This window comes from Drosophila suzukii, chromosome 2R (assembly GCF_043229965.1).
Source record: "Drosophila suzukii chromosome 2R, CBGP_Dsuzu_IsoJpt1.0, whole genome shotgun sequence".
Taxonomy (NCBI): domain Eukaryota; kingdom Metazoa; phylum Arthropoda; class Insecta; order Diptera; family Drosophilidae; genus Drosophila; species Drosophila suzukii.
This window is the reverse complement of record NC_092081.1, coordinates 22,342,446-22,361,000: the sequence shown is the minus strand read 5'-3', so window position 1 is coordinate 22,361,000 and position 18,555 is coordinate 22,342,446. Positions and strand designations below refer to the sequence as shown.

The following is an 18,555-nucleotide window of genomic DNA, read 5'->3' as shown; positions in this document are numbered from 1 at the left end:
ATCTCGTCGAGCAACTTCTCCCCTTTCCATCGATGGATTGTGACCGAGGTTAGGGTCTCCGTGATGTTAGGTAATCGAAATTAAGCAATCAAAGGCCCAGTTGAGTGAACCCTCGCCGTCTCCTATGCATTTTTAATTGCATTCTCATCATTTCATTTGAATATGATGTAGTAGATAATTACCGGTCTCCTGCCAGAGCAACGCCCTCGATAAAGCGATTGTTAAACGACTCTTTTACCTCACTTGATTGTTCCATTTGGTAGCTGGAAAGTATCAGAAGCTTGTTTTTTTTACTTATCGCATCCATCACTTGATTTGTGTATCCCCCGAGTTATCCAACTTAATTAGTTGGATCTGCAGGACGTTGTGCTTCACTAATGATAGTTTAGATGACCGAACATCGTATAAATTTGCCAAAGATCTAGAGATACTTCTATGAGATGGGGTATCCATAAAAATTTGTTCTTCTAATGATCGCGATAGGCATCTCGCATGTGTTCAATTTGTACAGATTTAATTAAGATACATGGAAATGTTCAGAGACAAAAGCGCGTTTAATGAACTGGACTGCGAATCGCAGAAAGGTCAGAAGTTAATCTCTGAAATATTTAAAAATCAAGCAATCAAAGCCGGAAACTTTTTCTGGTTCTCAAAGGGAGAATTCAATTAACCAGAACCTGTTGCTTTGTTTGGTTTACCCGCAATTCAATTCACATTTCCGGGGCCCTAAAAAAGAAGAAATTAAAGGACTGAAGAGCCCAAGAACAAAACATGCGAAATAAAATCAAATAAACAAATATTGTTGTGCAGTTCGAGCGAATTTGTAATTTCCCCTTCATAGTCAACAACAAAGGCTAAAAACAAATTACCAGCGAGAATAATTTCACCGAAATTTCCACTTGGGGTTGTATCTGGAGAGGAGGGACGGGGTTTTGGATGGTATTCCCCACCCACTTTCGGGCTGTCATTGCCATTCCCCTTCCAGGGTTTCCACGTCGCTTCGTTAATGGCAGCGCAATTAATTCGAGCAAATCGTCTGTGAACCCTTTTTATGACCTCTAAGAGCCCGGTTCACACTGCCACCCACCCGCTTTTTATCCCCGTCTCATTCGCAGATAAAAATTCATTAAACGACATCATTGGAGAGCTTTGTTTCGCTTTGAACTGTTTGCCGGGCGATAATAAATGCGGAATAGAAACGCAAATGCCGAAAAAAGTGTTCTTTAAATGCTTCTGAAGTTGTTTTTTTCGGGGGTGGCGAAAATTTGTTGGGTTTTATTTGCGTAAACTGTTGAATGAGCTATAACAGAACCTGAACTTGGTTCTGAGAAATGTACTTCTAAAGGATCCAAGTTTAGAAGGATTTCTTTTAATGATACAAGATAATAACGGTTGGGTACATATAGTAAATTATCAAATGTATTCTGTGTTAAACGACTTTAATTTGTAAGACAACCGTTTTTCTTTTTTTTAATTTAACAATGTTTTTAAAAGATCCTTAAGATATTCTCAATATTTCACAAATTATAAACTGTTTTTTTATCTTATGCAAAAGATTAAAAAGGTTCGGTAAACATAAAAATTATTACGTGCATTTGCTGATTGATCATAATATCTATTAAACAAATAAATAAATTATTATTATTTTTCCGGTTTTTAATAATAAGTGAGTGATATTGTTCATAATACAAACTTATTTGTATCATCTTTTGTTCAGCTATTGCTTGTCAATATTCCGCATAATAGGTAAAACCATTCAGCTGAACTACGCCCCTGTCAGGGATATAAATCTCGCTACCTCTTCCCAAAATTTATACTGGACTAGTTCCCCCAGCACCATTAAACTAACCCATTAGCTGGCTATTCAACATTTTGAGCACATTGTTACACGATAATACCGCTGATCTATTACGCGGCTCAAGCACCATTTGTCTTTCCAAACTCTTACACAATCCGAATCCGGTCGAGTTTCGAATCCTAAGCCAGAATGCGAGTTCGAAGAACCCATTTGTGGACACCCTACGGCGCCGAGGGAAAAACAAAAGGAAAAGCGGTGGGCATCCGAATGGGTTTTTCCAGCAGCTCGGCGAGGGAGGGTCCAACACCAGCGCGAAATAACCTGCGAGTCGAGCGCATTTAATGAGGGTCATAAAATCAAGCGCCGGGCCTCAACCTCCAGACAGAGCGAGAAAAAAAGGGGCCCTGAGACATACAGATAAACCGAAACTAAACCAATCTAAAACCGAGAAGGTGTAACAGGTGAGCCGGCAATGAAATTATAATGCAGATTATCCCGGGGAAGGAGAATTGGTAGCTCTGTGCCCCAAAAAGGACATCTAAGTGGCCCAAAGCTGACGATTTGAGGAGGAAACCATTTCGTACCATTTAACCATTTTCCTTTTATTTCGAGTATTTGCTTTGATATTTTGCCGCAAACCTTTTAAATCGTTTGTTTGGGAATTACACCAAGGGTTTTCTTTGTTGCTCCTCCTCTCCTATGCAAATGCGTGTCAACTTTGACCCCAAGTGAAGCCGAAACACATAATCCGAAAAAAGAAGAAAAAATGGAGCAGATGCGAAACAACAATAAGAGACCGGGCAGCGAAACAATGGAAAATCCGAATTTAAGCTCCTCGAAATGCTCGACTTTTTCGACTGGCCGCCACTTCACTCCGCCTGGCATAATCCAAACTAAATGTCCGACTTAATTTTGTTGTTCAACTGTCCTGCTTTTGCCCCGCCTTTGCATGCACTGCGAGAAATATTTCGAGGAAAGTGTTCCAAAAATAAAGGGACGGTTGGGTTGTAAAAATTATGTCGAGGGTTTTAATTTGTATTTATTTTAATTTAATATTTAAATTAATTGATTTATGTACAATGTACATTCAGACAGTTTATAGTATGCTTAAGAATTTGGACAAATTTATAGGGATTGAGAAACGAAAATAAGTTAAAGCAAACAATAATATTTTTGTATTCTATTTTTTCATAATTATATATTGTTCTTATAAATATAAATTTTCTTATAAATGGTGTTTAAAAAATAGATTTCAAGATTTCCCAATTTTTTTTTAGATGTTATGGAATACATACTTTGGTGACTGGGGCATACTAACAGGATATTATTGAGTTCTGATAATTTTTATTTTATACACTTGATCGATTTATCAAATCACTAAACTCCAATGAACCATATATGTATCGAATATTTATTTTTCCCCTTGAGTATCCCATTCCTTTTCCATACATAAACATATGTACCTGTCATTTCCTCGATGACCGACAACTTGTGAAGCGTGCTGATAGCAGGGTGTATTTATAAGTGCAGATTACATACCTTCATTCCCTCGGTTCAGTGACCTTTGGCCGGGTCTATTCAGGGGATCCCTTAAGGTTGTGCTTTGTTGTTTACCTATTCCTTTTTTTGCCGTGTAATGCTGTGAACTTCGAGGTCCGCCCACTGATGAATGCCCGCTGCTCCGGGAGTCATCTCCATTCTGCTGGCGAGCATTTGTCCTGCCGTTTGTTTGGATGCTGCTGCAGTGCCACGCCCCTCACAGGCACCCTGCCCCCACCGCCCACCGCCCACCGCCCCTTTCCGCCTGTCAGCATCCACACAATTCAACTTCAACTTTTGATACTCATCTGAATTTGCATTATTTTCTTTTGCTGCTGTTTACGTTGATTCTGATTTTAATCTCTCAACTGCGCTCCGCTTTCCTCGCTGGCTGGCTTTATTTAGTTTGGGATCTTTTTTCCCGGTCCGATTTGCAGTGATATGTACCTGCCTTCAGCCGTCGTCCAGGTGAACAGGTTTCCTTTCTTTTGTCAGTCGCGCCCGGCAGGTTCCAACGCACTCTTCGCTCGCTTTTTCCCATTTTTCCTGCAGTCCCCATTCACTGCGTTTGAGCAAAAAGGCGAGGGCAGGAAAAAAGTATCCTAATTGGTATTAAAATTGACGTTATTTTTTTCCCTTACCCATTGTATTTCGATGCCTTAATAGCTAGAACGGTGCCGCATTTGTCTTCTGCACTTTTGTCCTTGCGCACTTTATTCAAATTGCATTAAATCGGGAATCGTAACCCGACTTTGGGCAAAACGCATTTTTCAGATTGCATCTCAATGGTCGAGATTAAAATCGGAAAACAAACAGGCTTCTGTTCTCTCTCCGATTTCCTCGTCCCTCAGATCCGAACAAATGTTTCTGTATTTTTTTGATACCTGAATTTTATCTTTTGTTTGGCGCTCGGGTTTAATGCCACGAGCATTTATTGGGGAAAAGTAAAAAATTATCTGCAGGATTAAATTTAAATGTGGCCACTTACACGTAATTAAGTTCACTGCACATTATTTAAATATATATAAAGCCGTTTTTCCCAGCAGCGATATGCAGAAATAATAAAGCCGGCTATAAAATTTTATTAAAGCTGAAATGGAAATGTAACGAATTTGCTGCAAAAGTGGCTTGAATTGGGCATTTCAGAATGGCATAGGTCAGTTCCAATAAGTTATAGTTAACAGCACTCCGAAAACTGTGGAATTGGTTCCACTTCCCCTTTAACAGGTTAGTTACTTTTTCAGTGGACGGTATTACTCCGAAAGATAATGTTCCATCTTATGTTGACAGTTAACAGACTGTCTGTTAAAACATTTTTGAATATAAATATAACTTTACTAAACCAAGTATTAACGAAGTCTCTAAAAATGTTAGTTAAATTAGATTTCATAAATTATGATACCGATTCTGATACAAAAAATAAAGAAGAATTTTTCGTATTCTTAAAAAATGTTTTGTTCTCTTTTGAATCTTATACGTATCCTAACCCCTTCTGTACATCCCAATAGATTCCACTGAGGCACTTTTGGAACCTTATGTTATTCTCTCTGGGATTTTATGTGGACTTTGTGAGTGAGTTGTTGATTCTGTTTGGATTTGTTTGTGGATGTCATCTAAAATGTGTGTCATTTTGCGGCTAATGTAAAAGTTACCATCAGTGACCCTTCTGCCCAGCTAATTTAAACGCAACCGCAGTAAGATCATATATGGAAATAAACCAATATAAATTTGGAATTATTGATTTCTTTTTGCACTTATAGTTTTCTTTGGAACTATAATTCCTTTTTCTTGAACAACCCAAGAAAATAATACAAATAAATAACCTCTATAAATACACAGCATAAAGAAAAAGTTATAAATTCTAAAGTGTAAAAAATTATATTGTAGATTTTATTAACATATGCATTACACTGTTGTTGTTCTAAGAAAAAAATTGTTGTGAGAAAAACATCTGTTGTTATTTATATATTTTAATGTTTATAAAACGAAAAGAAATATAAATTTGTTTTATTATTGTTTTATAAGTATGTATTTTTTAAACATCCAAGAAGAACCGGAGTCGTGTTTGCAGATAACTTTATCTAACAAGATCAAGAACTTCCTGGCCATCATAAAATATCCCATATCATTCAATTAAATATTAACATAGCTCCCACACTTGGTGGAGTGCGTTCCTCTCTCACTTTTTCCCTGTTAGAGGGCGGCGCCTGCGCACTGGCCGCTCTCTGCGCACTTCTAACATACCATCCACAGGCGACAGATACAATCCACTCGCGATGCAGTCGCCGACTCGATTCATAAATTGCGTTTAGTATTGCCGAGAGATTCAAGCGTTGTGGTACTCGAAATCGCGAGGCGCGTTCTGTTGCGTTTTGGATTGATTCGTTCAGAAAATCATAGTGTCGTCGGTTTTCGAGGCAAAAAGTGCTGGAATCGAGTTAAGAATCGGCAAATGCTGAGCCCAAAAAGTGACCAAAGCCCAGTAAAATTCACTGCCTATAAACAGTGAAAGATCCTTCGAGTTGCTCGTTCGTTGTAGCCTTTCGGTTGTCGTCAGTTCGTCGCGAGTTGTTGCAACTTCGTGAGAGAAACACAAGGGCCCTTAAGTCAGCCAAAAATCATAAAAAAGTCACCCAAAGTCAAGTAATTCAAGCTTTTCAAGACAGCCAAAATTCATGCATAAAATCTGAAATAATAATTAAATCGGAGATGTGCTCGTGAGATGTTGCTGCTGCAACAGCCGCAGATTCGTGTGGCCCAGTGTCAGTGATTGAGAATTATAAGCTACCGAACCTAACAACAGGATGATGCCAAGCGGATTACACATAAGGATTAAATAACAAAGTAATTTGCATATCTGGAAAATAAATTGAAATCATGACAGCGAACTAGGCACAAATTTATGCACGAATATTAGCCGGAGCTCTCCTTTCTCCTCCCTGCTTTCTGCTTCAAGGATCCTGCGCCAGCGGATGTCCGTTCATGTCCATGTTGCGAGTCAATGAAACTTTTAATTGTGCACGCGTGCCCCCTCTGAAAAGAACTCCTTCCGAACCCCTTCCAAGCCCCTTCCGAACCCCTTCCAGCCCCACACCTGTTCTGTGGGGGCCTTCGTGCCCGTCGGCCCCGCCCCCTTTGGGTTTATGTTCATGTTTCCCGCATATTTGTCATGGACATCGCCTGGATGAATGCATGACTGGGTGAATAATCTCCTGGGGATCGTTGGGTAGAGTTGGGGGGAATCCCCCGGGAACAGGAATAAAAGTGCAACAATCAAGCCATACAGACTTTAAAACTTGCGCAACTGGCCAAGGAATATGCTGTGGGACATGAAATTGTTTTGGTATAAAGAAGAAGTTGAACTTTTAATAAAGTTCTGGGGAAGCCCACAAAGGAACAGAAATATGCCATTTACAACTTTGAAACACATTTTACTATATTGAGGGAACTATTTCTGAAGAATTTATTGCAAATCACTTTTGCATAAAACAGGAGTTTGTGTGTTTGGCTTTCAAAATTTTAGAAACTAAAAAAATATTTTCGTCTTGTGAAAAATAATAAAAAAAATTAAATTAACTTCAGTTTACCCAGCCAAAACGAATGAAAGTTTTAGATGCAAAATCAGTATTAAACCATTTTGAAAAGTAAAATGCTTCACACCAATTTATTTATATTTTTTTAAACTTTTTATTTAACTTTTCATAATGTTTTTCCTTATGAAAGGATTGAATCTACCGTTTATACATACAATATTTGTTTTACAACTTTTTAAAAAATAAGCAATGAAATTCAAAAATATTTTTCAATCTGAAAACAATTTTTGTTCAACTTTATTCAGTTATCTTTAAACTCAAATCCTCTGGATATTAAATCCCCCCACAACTCCTGATTATTCTACTCGCTTGCCTCGCTAACTTTATTAACCAGCAAGTGGAACTCCTCTTGTTCCGCCCTTAAGCTCTCGGCCAAATCTCAACTTATTTTCAATTATCATGTCATCTGGTGGGAAGCCACTTCCCCCTTCAGCTTTTCATCCCCTTTCCTTTTCGCCACCAGCTGCACTTGAACTCCATGTTGGTAATTCGGAAAATCCCCCTCGCCAAAAAAGGGACCAGGAGAATTTACTATCGCCACCGACGCCAATTGAAGCACTTGTCCCCTGCTCCCTGACCTCAAACCACCCCCAACCCCTCCTCCGGCTTTTCCCCACCCCCTATGGTTTACCACCCAACTCCCACCCGCTTTCCTCACTCTCCTCTCCCTTTTCGTTATGTTTTTTGCGGTCAGTTGAGGCCGCGTGCCGAGTTTCCATTGTATGTGTGTTTTTCGTGCTTATTTTTTTTCTTGCATACCCATTATTTGCAGATTTTAGGGTATGTTGTATTGGTACATGTTAAAGAATTTAATGTGGGCTTAACATTTTTTAAGTCCCCATATCTCAGGATCTATGTGAGGTAGAACTGAAATAATTGGGATGTGGCCTATTGAGGTTGGGTACTTAACTTATTCAAATGAAAGAGGAATGGGGATGCAATTTTATAGAAAAATAAATTTTTAACGACAGTTTTTTATAAAATAATTACCCGGTATTTCATAGTTTGTTTTACATTTTTCGAAAGGACATGGATATGTGTGCGAGTCAAAGAACAGTAGAAAAGGCAGCACTGGAAAAGGAGGAGAAAGTGGCGGTGAAGGAGCAGGGGACACCGCCAAGTTGACCTCGTGTCGCCTGCAGCGTTAATTTATAATTTACTCTCGGCTCACTGAAATCGCCTAGCACCCCGGAACCCCCCTGAAACCTCCTTGAGAGCCCCCGCTTTTATTATTATTATTTCTGTGCGTTTCCACGCGCTTTTCCCTGGCCAAGCTCAGGAAAGGAAAAAGGTCCTTTGCCCCCATCATCATCTACCAACGTTTTTGCCACTTTTGACTTTTTTACATTTGCCGACGGGCCTGAATGTTCTTGTTTTTGTGTTGCTGTTGCCTTTGCTGTGTTTTCCTGTTCGTGTTGTTGCTGTGGTGTCCCTTGAATTTACTGGCAACAAGGCGGGGATATCCAAAAACCTGCTACCAAAATTCAGACCCCCTCATCCTTGTCTCTTGGCCTTTTCAACTACTCATTGTTGTTGTTTGTCTCGGTTTTTAGTGCCTTAATTTCGGTGTTTGTCTGTGTGTTTGAGGTTTTTTTCTTGGGGGATGCTCTCTCTCGGCTTTAAATATTTTTGACTTTTGGCCCGCGACTGTTGCTCGTCTTACTTTCTCCTCCCAACTTTTTTTCGACTTTTTTCGCTCGTTTGTTTGTTGTTTTAATTAATTTGTAAATTTACTCGACCAGATTAAAGCAAAAGAGAAGCAAATTAGCCTGAGACTCCGCCAACAAAAAAGGCAGATGGACGACAGATGTCATTTGGAGAAAGAGGGGGAGAAATTCTCGGATTTAAGGAGGGAGTAAACCAAAGTGGGGCATTCAGGATTAAACAAATTTCCCTGTTGACATGTTGGAGCTTGGAATTTCAGCACTTGGCAATTGCAGAGGATTAGTTTTACCAGCTTAATTGATTTAAAAATCTGAAAAGAACTGAGAATAAGCACAATAGAAATGAAGACAAAGAATTTCCGTAATTAATACAATTGAGTCCATGAAACGAATGCAAATGAAGCAAAAAACTATAAACAAAATTTCTAAAAAATATGGCATTCATGAAAAATAACAATTTAATCAACAATGGCAAAACAATGCGAGTATTGGTCTTTTACAGTTTGTTTAACTAATTGAAACTGTATAAACAAAACTAAATAGTGAAGAAAAATTATTATTTCATGAAATAAATATTTTCCACATGTATAAAAACCATTATTTATAGAATCAATTTGTCTGTTGTTTTACCATCTTGTTGAACTTCGAAAATAAAATCTTTACTTTTGTTTATTAAACAATCTTGCTAAATGAAGCAATAAAATGTGCGTTTTCTTGAACACCCAATTAGTGCTAAGCAAATCTGATTTGCTGTGTGGCTGAATCAACATTTGCAACCTGAGCGGCAGACTCTCGGGTTCCCTAGACAAACAGTGTCTCAAATTTGTATTTCTATTTACGTTCACGTTGCGGGACGTCTATCAAATTTCTCTGTCAATCTGGGTTTTGCGTACCAGGAAGGTCCCATCCCATCCCATCCCCCCAGAACTCCTGGCTTCATCTTTCGTAGAGCTGTCTCGAAGTTTGCCAATAACAATAATTCAATTTCCCGACGACGAAGTCGAGTCACTCAAGGAAAACACTTCTGTGGAAACTCAGTGAGCAACACATTCGCCCGCCGGGCATTTAATTGCTCCTCCAGAGCCAGAACAAAGGCTGAATAAAATGATTTGCAGTACAAATGTATGAGGGGCATTATTTTTTCAGCTGCTTTCTGCTGGCTCTTTTGTTTAAACTTTAAAGTATTTAACTTGGGCTTAACCGCAATGGCAAAACTTTGTCTTGGTCCTGCTGCCGAGGTATTGACACATTTGTGAGCAGCGCAACATGGAGTCGGCCAATAAAATTCTTGCGGTGTCTGAGCCAACAACGAATTTCAAATTAAATAAACAAAATACAAAAAACAGAAGACAGAAAAAAAACTCCCAAATGTGCAATTAAAAAATTTTACAGTCATAACTTTTTATTATGGAACATAATTCAGACTTTTTATGCAGGGCGGGGAAAATGAAAAGGGGGCGGCGTTGTGGCTCCACTGCGCGTGTTTAATTTCGTTTTTCGTCCTGTTTTCCCAATAAATTTTCTTCCCTTTTGCACGCAATTTCCTCACTTAAACTTTTTCCCACTTTCTCTGCTGTTTGCCCCTCGATTTCCCGCTCACTTTTCCTTTTTGGGGATATATAATTGCATTAAAGCCAACCGTTGAACCACCAGCACTTTTATGTTTCATCTGTTTCATCATTTTTGGGTGGCAACAAATTCCCAACTTGTTTACGTTTCGCATTCGGTAGTTTCAGTTTCTAACTATAGATTTTTATCACGAGGCGGGGCGGTTTCGTTTCATATTTTTTATTGGACCTAAATGTCTACACGTGGATAGTATGCCATGTACCCATAGAGCTATGTTACCATCTTACTTTTTTAGATGCATTTTATATGGACTGGGGCTTTTTACGGCGTATGATTATCGCGTGGATTAAAAAAATTGGACCAAAAGGGGGTTGTATTTGGTGCTAAGATCTTAAATTACCATCTGGTACTGGGCTTTATGAGTGCAATTTTGTTAATAATATAAAATGGCTCATTTATTTTTTTACTTAAATATATTTTTATAGAACGACTGGAACGACAAGCATATAATATAACTAAAACTGTGCTATTCATGATTTATTATCCTACATAAATTATATTTTTATAGAGCCACTAGAACCTTGATCATATATTATTATATATAAAAGGCATTCCCACCTCAAGCATGTACTAAAAAATATATTTATATGGAACCAGTGAAATTCTGACGATTATATTAGTTTTTCCTACTTTAAAGCTGCTGCTCTCTCTTGCATACTTAAAAATAATTTATCTTCCTCACCGGTGTGAACGTTTCATAATACCCCCATTATTCACATGTGAAACACATTAACCTACGCCCATTAAACTGTCCGACAGCCAATAATTGTCGCCCCAACTAAATAATGCATAAATAATGCAGCGGGATAACAAACTGAACTGAACTCAAACAGAAACAGGATCAGGGGAGCGGCATTGTGGATATTAACCCGTTGGGGGCCCAGGGGGTGGCTCAGTTAGTGGATTTGTCGGCCAACAAAGTGAGAAAACCGCAACGGAGCGGCATAAAAAATGCATAAAACGAGGACAGAATAAAGTCATAAAGTAAAAATTGCAGACGGGCGGGGAAAAAGGGGGTCGGAAAGGAGCGTCCTGAGACCCAGGAAAATAAAGGAGTGTGTATGTGTAGAGGGGAAAAAGGAGGAAAAGGGGCAAACTGACTGAGTCAGTTGTTGTTCTTGTTGAGCTTGGGTCTTGTTTGAGGTTTCAATAGGTCATAATTCACGCCTAGTCGCCGCTTTTCCCCCTTCACTTCCCCCGTTGAGCTGCCCTGTCGTTAGGCGCCTTCAAAAAGGCTCGGGAGGAAAATAAGTGGGCGGGGAAAGGGGCAACGTGTGGGTGTTCTGCTGGCGCCACATACACACTCGTAAAAAAGAACAAAAACACGTGTGTGCACAACCAATATGCGACGGGGGAACAGCTAGAGTTACTGTCTCTATAAATATGATCCCAAAGCAAGACTGCACTGTGGGTGAAAAGACTAAGAAAACTAGTCTAGGTATATTATTTTCAATAAGTATTTTAAAGATTTAAAAAGTCCTAAGAATATAGCATATAAAATATCTTAAAGATAGTTAAAAGTAATATCAAACCAACGACTATGATATTTAGTTTGGGTATTTTATTTCGAATATTTATTTCACAGGTTAAAGATGTCCTAAAAATGTGGTATATAAAATATTCCACATAGAATTGAAACAAAAACTTCAAACATTTTAATAAAATATAATTTTCAATCACAGTTGGTAGTTTGGTTTATGGAAACTTTCCGCATTTTAAAAAGTTAAATTGAAGCTTCCAAAAAAAGTGTCATATCCTGGCCAAAAGAGATGAAAATTGTTATCATGTGTTAGCTGTATCCTCTTTCCTTCTCATTTCCCACCATTTATCCCTTTCTCTCACTTGTGCATTGTGCAAATTTGTTTTGGTCGCTGGTGTTGTGTTTGTTTTTACATTAGTTGTGGTCTGTCTCCGGCTGGCCACTTGGTGGAAAACTCTGGGCGAGGAAAAGGGGAAAATGCCGTGGAAAAGGGGGTGGCCTGGTGCCTGGTTCTGTCTTCTTTATGGCTGCTAACGATGAAAAATGTTTGCGTGGTGCGTGTCGCAGCGCCTGCTGAGTTTTCCCTTCGCCTCCTATTTCCGACTTTTCCCCAACCCTTCGCTTTTCCAGCACCCCCTCCCCGGGCCCATTCCTCACCTTTTTGCATGCGTGTCCCTTTGTGCATATGTCAGAGTGGCACTTAGGATCAAAAAAAGGACGAAAAATAAACCTTACTGAAAAATAGATTAGCATTGATAACCGAAGTTTAAAATACCCTTTTAGAGAAAATTAATAACAGTTTCATAATATTTCATTCCAATTATGCCATAGAAATATCTGAACCGAATCCGAACCTGTAGAATAATAAATCAAACCCCCTTAAATAGTAGTTAATAAAGTTAGTAATGATTATAGTTCCCTAGATTTAATAAGCACTTTGTCAAGTTTTAGTTAATTGTTTTGCAATTCATTATGAGTATTGCTCGTATGGTAACTTGACCCTATTTATTCCTGTACTCAACCACACCCTATGGTCACATTAATTGCTTCATTGAAGTAGCCACCCTGATTATGATTAAAATGCGTAAAAAGTTCTTTATAGTTATTTCCCTAGATTTAATAAGCACTTTGTCAAGTTTTAGTTAATGGTATTCTAATTCATCATAGGGATTCCTTGTATAGTAACTTTATCCTATTTATTCCTGCATTTAACCACACCCTATGGTCACATTAATTGCTTCATTGGAGTAGCCACCCTGATTATGCTTAAAATGCCTGAAAAGTTCTTTATCCCTTCATAGTTTTATTTAAAATTTAAATACCCTCTGCGAGGGCACAAAAACGCTTTTATCCTGTTTTTTTCCCCGGTTCTGTTCGTGGGTTCCATAGTTAATCCCCATTAGAGGAGTGGGTGTGGCCGGGGGCTGGCGTCAGCTTTAGGGTTGTCGCCCGCAGGTAATCGCAGCGAGGGGTAAGCAGCAAAGGGGTGGGGGTGGGGGTGAACAGTCAATGGCACTTTCGGTTATGGCCATAAAGTGCCTGCCATGGCCCGAACCGGAGCTCCAAGTGGTCTGCGTCTGGTGGTGGTGTCTACCTCTTCCTCCTTTTTTCCCCCAGTTTTCTAGTTAACAGGGCTTACGCAATGCGATTCCCATCCCTCGAAGGCTCAGCCCTCTACATAATTAAGATCGCGTGCTCAACTTAGTCCGCTTAACTAACTTAACTAACTTCGCATTAGTGGGGAGAAGTTAAAATTCACCGGACTGTCGCAGATAACCGTTCATATATCACAAAAATACTATATTTGCTAATGTAAATCCTTTGACGTAGACCGAGTGATGGAATAGGATTACATTTTTTATCAGAGTGGGTAAAAGCATTTAAGGAAAATGTAGTTATTAAGGGCTTGATAAATGAAGGTTGCTTAGTTATATTTTGGTTTTCAAGCAAAGTAGTTAAATCCAGTAGGATTCCAGTAGTTAATTCCAGTAATTCATAAAAAAGTATTATAAATATTTCCATAAATTACTTTAACCCCATACATGAAAAACGCATTATAAAGTCAATTCAAATCTCAGCCAATTATGCAACTTGTGATTGCAACCCAATTCCGCCCAGCTACTTTTTGTGGTAATTAAAAAATAATAAAAACAGCGATAAAAAACATTAAATGCAAAGATAAGGAGCCAGAGAAATCCAATTAATTGCAAACTGAAGCCAATTAAGTTGACAGGCCAAAGGTGCGGGGAAAGCGGAAAAAGGCGAATAAATCCTGTTGCTCTTTCTCACCTGAGCAAATACGCGAAATCACACACAATCGCACACCTAGACCGCCAATTAACACACTCGCAGGAACACAGGAAAAGCGAGAGGAAAAGCGGGAAATGCGATGGCAGTGCGTAGGCAGGGAATACCGCAGAGTGCAAACGCTGCGAGACTTCCGTTGTCCCCTCAAAAAGTCAAGGCAACTCAAAGGATTCTCATTGAAGTGGGTTTTTTACTTAAATGGAAGGGGTGAAATATTAAAAATACAAAATAAATAATTTTAATGCAAAGAAAATACAACAAATATGAAAAGTTCAAGAGGGGCAGACACTACCCCACATTTTGTATACTCCCGAAGCAATTCCCCTTTTTCCTTTGGCGGCATATTTAAAAATAATTTTCCCAGCATTTGTTATCCATATGAAATGTGCCAAGGATGCGCGACGACCTCCTCGGAGTCTGTGTGTTGGTGCTGTTGTGATTGTATTGGTATATACATGAGTATGTGTGTTGCGCCTTTTGACTCGTAACACGGCTCTACGCTCCACTGAAAAATCCCACGAGTTTATCGGATCCTGTACTGATTCTACCCTATAAAAATTGGCTTGAAATTGGGCTTATCAGGCCATTTAAAATATTTGAACGTATTTTTATTTGAATAAGAACAAGAGATGAACATTGAATCAACTATTTACTATTTATCTATTTATTTGTTTTTGTATCAAAAACATTGTTTTCTTAAGGAGCTATTCTTGATGACTAAGATAGTATTATTCTTCCAAGAAGTCGATTCTCGAAAAGGGTACTAATTGGTCTATAGATATCGCCCCGATTCCAACCTTCCCACCTTTCCCCTTCAGTTAGTTATAAACACGCGTTTTTAGTACATTGAAAAAAGTAAAATGTAAACAGGCAAAGGAGGTAAAAGAGGATTTGCCTCCATTAAATAAACAATTTTTTTGTCATAGATACAGAATCAGACACACAAACACACACAGGATATATATAGGATATTTTATGAGCCACCGTGTGTGTGGAAAATTGTTGACATTGAAATTTTACGAGCTTTGCTCTGCTATTGTCCCTGCTCAGGGGAGTCGGTATATGAATATCTATATATATCCTCCACCAGGCTCTGCCTTTTTTGCTTTTAATTAAAAATATATGTAGGCGAATGAAAATAAAATTGTTGTTGCTTGGCTACCATGCCAATGCATAAAATCCCGAAATGTTTACCAAACCTTTTTCGTTTTTCCTGGCAATTTGGAGCGGTTTGAAATGTGATTACCTGCATTCTATTTGCCTTTTGATTTTGGCCAAGTACTCAGGATAAAATGAAAACATGTTCAATATTTAAACTCCCAACTGTTGACTTATCCCATGTGTATTAATTTCTCGATGGCCAGAATGCAACCGAAATATTTTTAGAACAAAGCAAGTAGTTATATTTGCCTTTTGGCAGGCGCAAAAAGTGCAATTAGTTGTGAAAACAAATAAAAGCTCTGATTTCAAGTGGCTCCATTCGCATTGTCCGAAATATTTCATTAAAAGCCGGAGAAAGATGTGCAATTATTGCTCGAGATGCTGAGAAAGTCAGTCAAATAAAATATTAAACTCTATTATTTAAATTGCCAGCCGGCGAGGGGGAAAAACTCCTTTTGCACTTCCACTTCCCAGGGGCTTCCCATCAGACTTTTCAAGGGGCGCTGGCAGCAAAGTTTTTTAGGAGTGAAAACTCTTTGTCGAGTGCAAGGAAAACAAGAAACAAAAAGCTCCTCGAAACGTGAAACGAGATTCTCTCGGAGATGGAGATTGTAACGCGAAGCGGGCTAAAATAGAAGTAACATTCTATTATTAACAACGCCACTCGTTCCTGCCACTTCATAAACAGCAGCAGACTGCCGAGAAGAGCAATATGAAACAATGGCAGCAACAATGGATGATGGGTGGGATACTGAAGGACTGAGGAAGTGAGGAACTGAGACACCCGAGGACCCAAGGACCAAAGGACAGACGCACAGACAGGACAACAACGTGACGACGTCGTCATCGCCAGCAAAGTGTTGACATCTTTTTGCCCATTCATTGTGTGTCCCAGTCCATCCATCTCCTTGCCGCTCGTAACTCGGAACTCGGAGCTCCAAACTCCCCCATCGGGCAACAATCCTTGACTAACGCTATTCGTCCTTTTTAATTAATTTCACTTACTGTAGTCCCTCTGTCCTACAGCTTGTCCTCACAGGATCCGTATCCTTTTCGAAGGCACAGAGAAAGAAATAAAATATCTAGTTTACAAGCAAATAGGTAGATTGAAAGTGAGAAATGTAATTTTGAAAAAATACCTTATAGACTAAATTTGGTAATGTTAGAAATATTTTCCTTTCTATATAACAAAATAATACAATTTTCTCAGTGCACTCCTTCAAGTTGTCAATGTGACATGGTCCAGTCTCAGTTTGAACTCTATGGAGGATGTAGAAAAGGTGTTGGTCCTTCGGGGGCTGCCATTCCATTTTCCGCCGTCCAGATAAGTTTTCTTCATAAATTTATAAGCGTCACGTTGCTGACACTCTCACATATCTCTCACACACTTTTTCCACCTTCCTTTTTCTCACCTGTGCCCCAGATAGAGAGACAGACCAGCAGACAGACGGACAAAAAGTCGGGTGAAGGCCTTTTGGGGCGCCACAGGAAGCTTATTCAGGGGGATCAGGCTGGCACCCAATAAAGCTCAGTGGTGGGGAATAAAAAGGGGGCAAATCACTTATGCAAATTGGCTAAGAATTTCTCGCATTGTTCACTCTGTTGTGAGGAATAAAATGTTAACGAAAATCCAAGAGAAAATGTTGGGGGAGGACTGGGTTAAAGCGTGGGAGATTTAAACAAATGTTATAAAGGGGTATTACAAATTCCTCAAGAATTTAAAATGAATAAAAAATGTACAGAAAATCCCTTGTATTTAAATAAATGATACAACTAACGAAAAATATTAAAAATCCCTAATACCACTAAAATAAAAAATAATATCACTAAATACTAAAAATATAAGTTCTATGATATCTAAAAAACACGTAAAACTGACTAGATATATTTATTTGATATTCCCAAGAAATGTTTACAAAATCCTCTTGTATTTATTTCCCCCTCTTTAAGAGTTGGATAAATATTTCTTATAGAAACATCCCAAGGATTTCACAACCGCTCCGGAAGATAAAGCCCCGATAATAACCCAACAATTACTGTGTTAATCTCTGGCACACTTGGCACCCTCCCCAGATATCAAATCGTATCTTATCTTCCGGGGAGTTTCCCGAACCACCTGGCACCTGGAAGCCATCATTCCGTACACCTGCCCTTTCACCTGACCATTTGGCCATTATTTCGTTTGGGGTTGGCAGAATGGCCAAATTAAATAACCATGTGCTCCTGCTCCGGGTGAAGTGAGTTATGGTTTGGAGGACTCTCGCCGTGTGGGAATGTCGAAAATTAGATTTCCCGGACAACAGGTTTCCATTATTGGGGCTCCTTCGCATTTCGCTTTGCATAATACATAAATATTTTCTATTTGCCGTCATATTCCATTCGCTGGCTGGGAATGGAAATGTGGGGGGATTCGTACTCCTTGTGAGAGGGGCGTCTGGGGGTCTCGAGTGGCAGCAATAGGCACAGCATAAATAAGCAGGCTTTTCCGAGCAGGTGGGGCAGGTGGAAATTGGAGGGAGGGGGGTGTTACAAGGAGGTTTCCCGACAGGAGCTTGCCACTCGTCACTCACCCATTTCGCCATTTGCCATTTGCCATTCATGCGTCGTCCTAGTCTCAGACATCATTCATACAAATGTCTGAGCCAGCTCCTGCGCCTGCTGCTCCTTTTCCTCCTTCCACTTGCCACTGGATTTCCCCCCCTGGTTTTTTTTATTATTTATGTTACTCATTCGACTCGTATCCTGCTTGTTGATTGCTTTGCCTACACGTGTAGTTTCTCTTTCTTGGCCCCTCTCCATATTTACCAGTTCCTGGGTCCCCCTTCAGATTTTTTGGGGTGTGGAAAAGGGGTGGCTGGGGCCCCTTTGTTCGACTCGCCCCGTCGCGCTAATATTATGAATGGCAACTCATGCATTGTAGCCAGTTTTCCTCGGTCTCAGCTTCTGTTTCGCTTTCTATTGCTGCTGCTCCTCGGAAAATTGTGGTTGCCCTGAAGTGGGAAGTTCAGGAGCGGCTCGGAAAATTAAGGGGGATTTTTAGTTCATCTGTGGGATTGAGTTTTTAAAGAATGCGATGTCAATATTTATCAATTTCAAGGCATTGAGAAAGTCTCTTGTTTAAACAACAGCTTGGGTTAAAGGTCTTAAAAAAGTGTTCTTCCTGAATTTTAGAAATTTTAAGTCGTAGTAATTTTTGGTATGAAACATGAAAATAATATTTTTTATTATATCTGAACTTTTACTTGTTTTTATAGACAACTATTTAAAATATTTTTCTTGTCTTGTAAAAAAAGTTGGAACTAGAAAATATATTTGTAGCCCCTAATATTCATTCCCCTTATTGACCAACCCTCGAAACTCACAAATCCGCTCCTGATTTTTCCG

The 18,555-nt window shown here is 39.2% G+C and overlaps 2 protein-coding genes across 2 annotated transcripts in view; both read left to right on the top strand.

Annotated features, from left to right (window-relative positions):
- LOC108008935 (neuropeptide-like protein 31) overlaps positions 1-18,555 on the top strand; it is a 202,500-nt gene that overhangs the window by 32,657 nt on the left and 151,288 nt on the right. The window lies entirely within an intron of this gene.
- The window catches only part of side-V (sidestep V), a 47,079-nt gene continuing 34,185 nt past the window's right edge, over positions 5,662-18,555 (top strand). The window contains exon 1 of the mRNA XM_036813383.3: positions 5,662-6,181. The gene's annotated coding sequence lies outside the window, so the exon portion shown is untranslated. The remainder of the gene's footprint in view (positions 6,182-18,555) is intronic.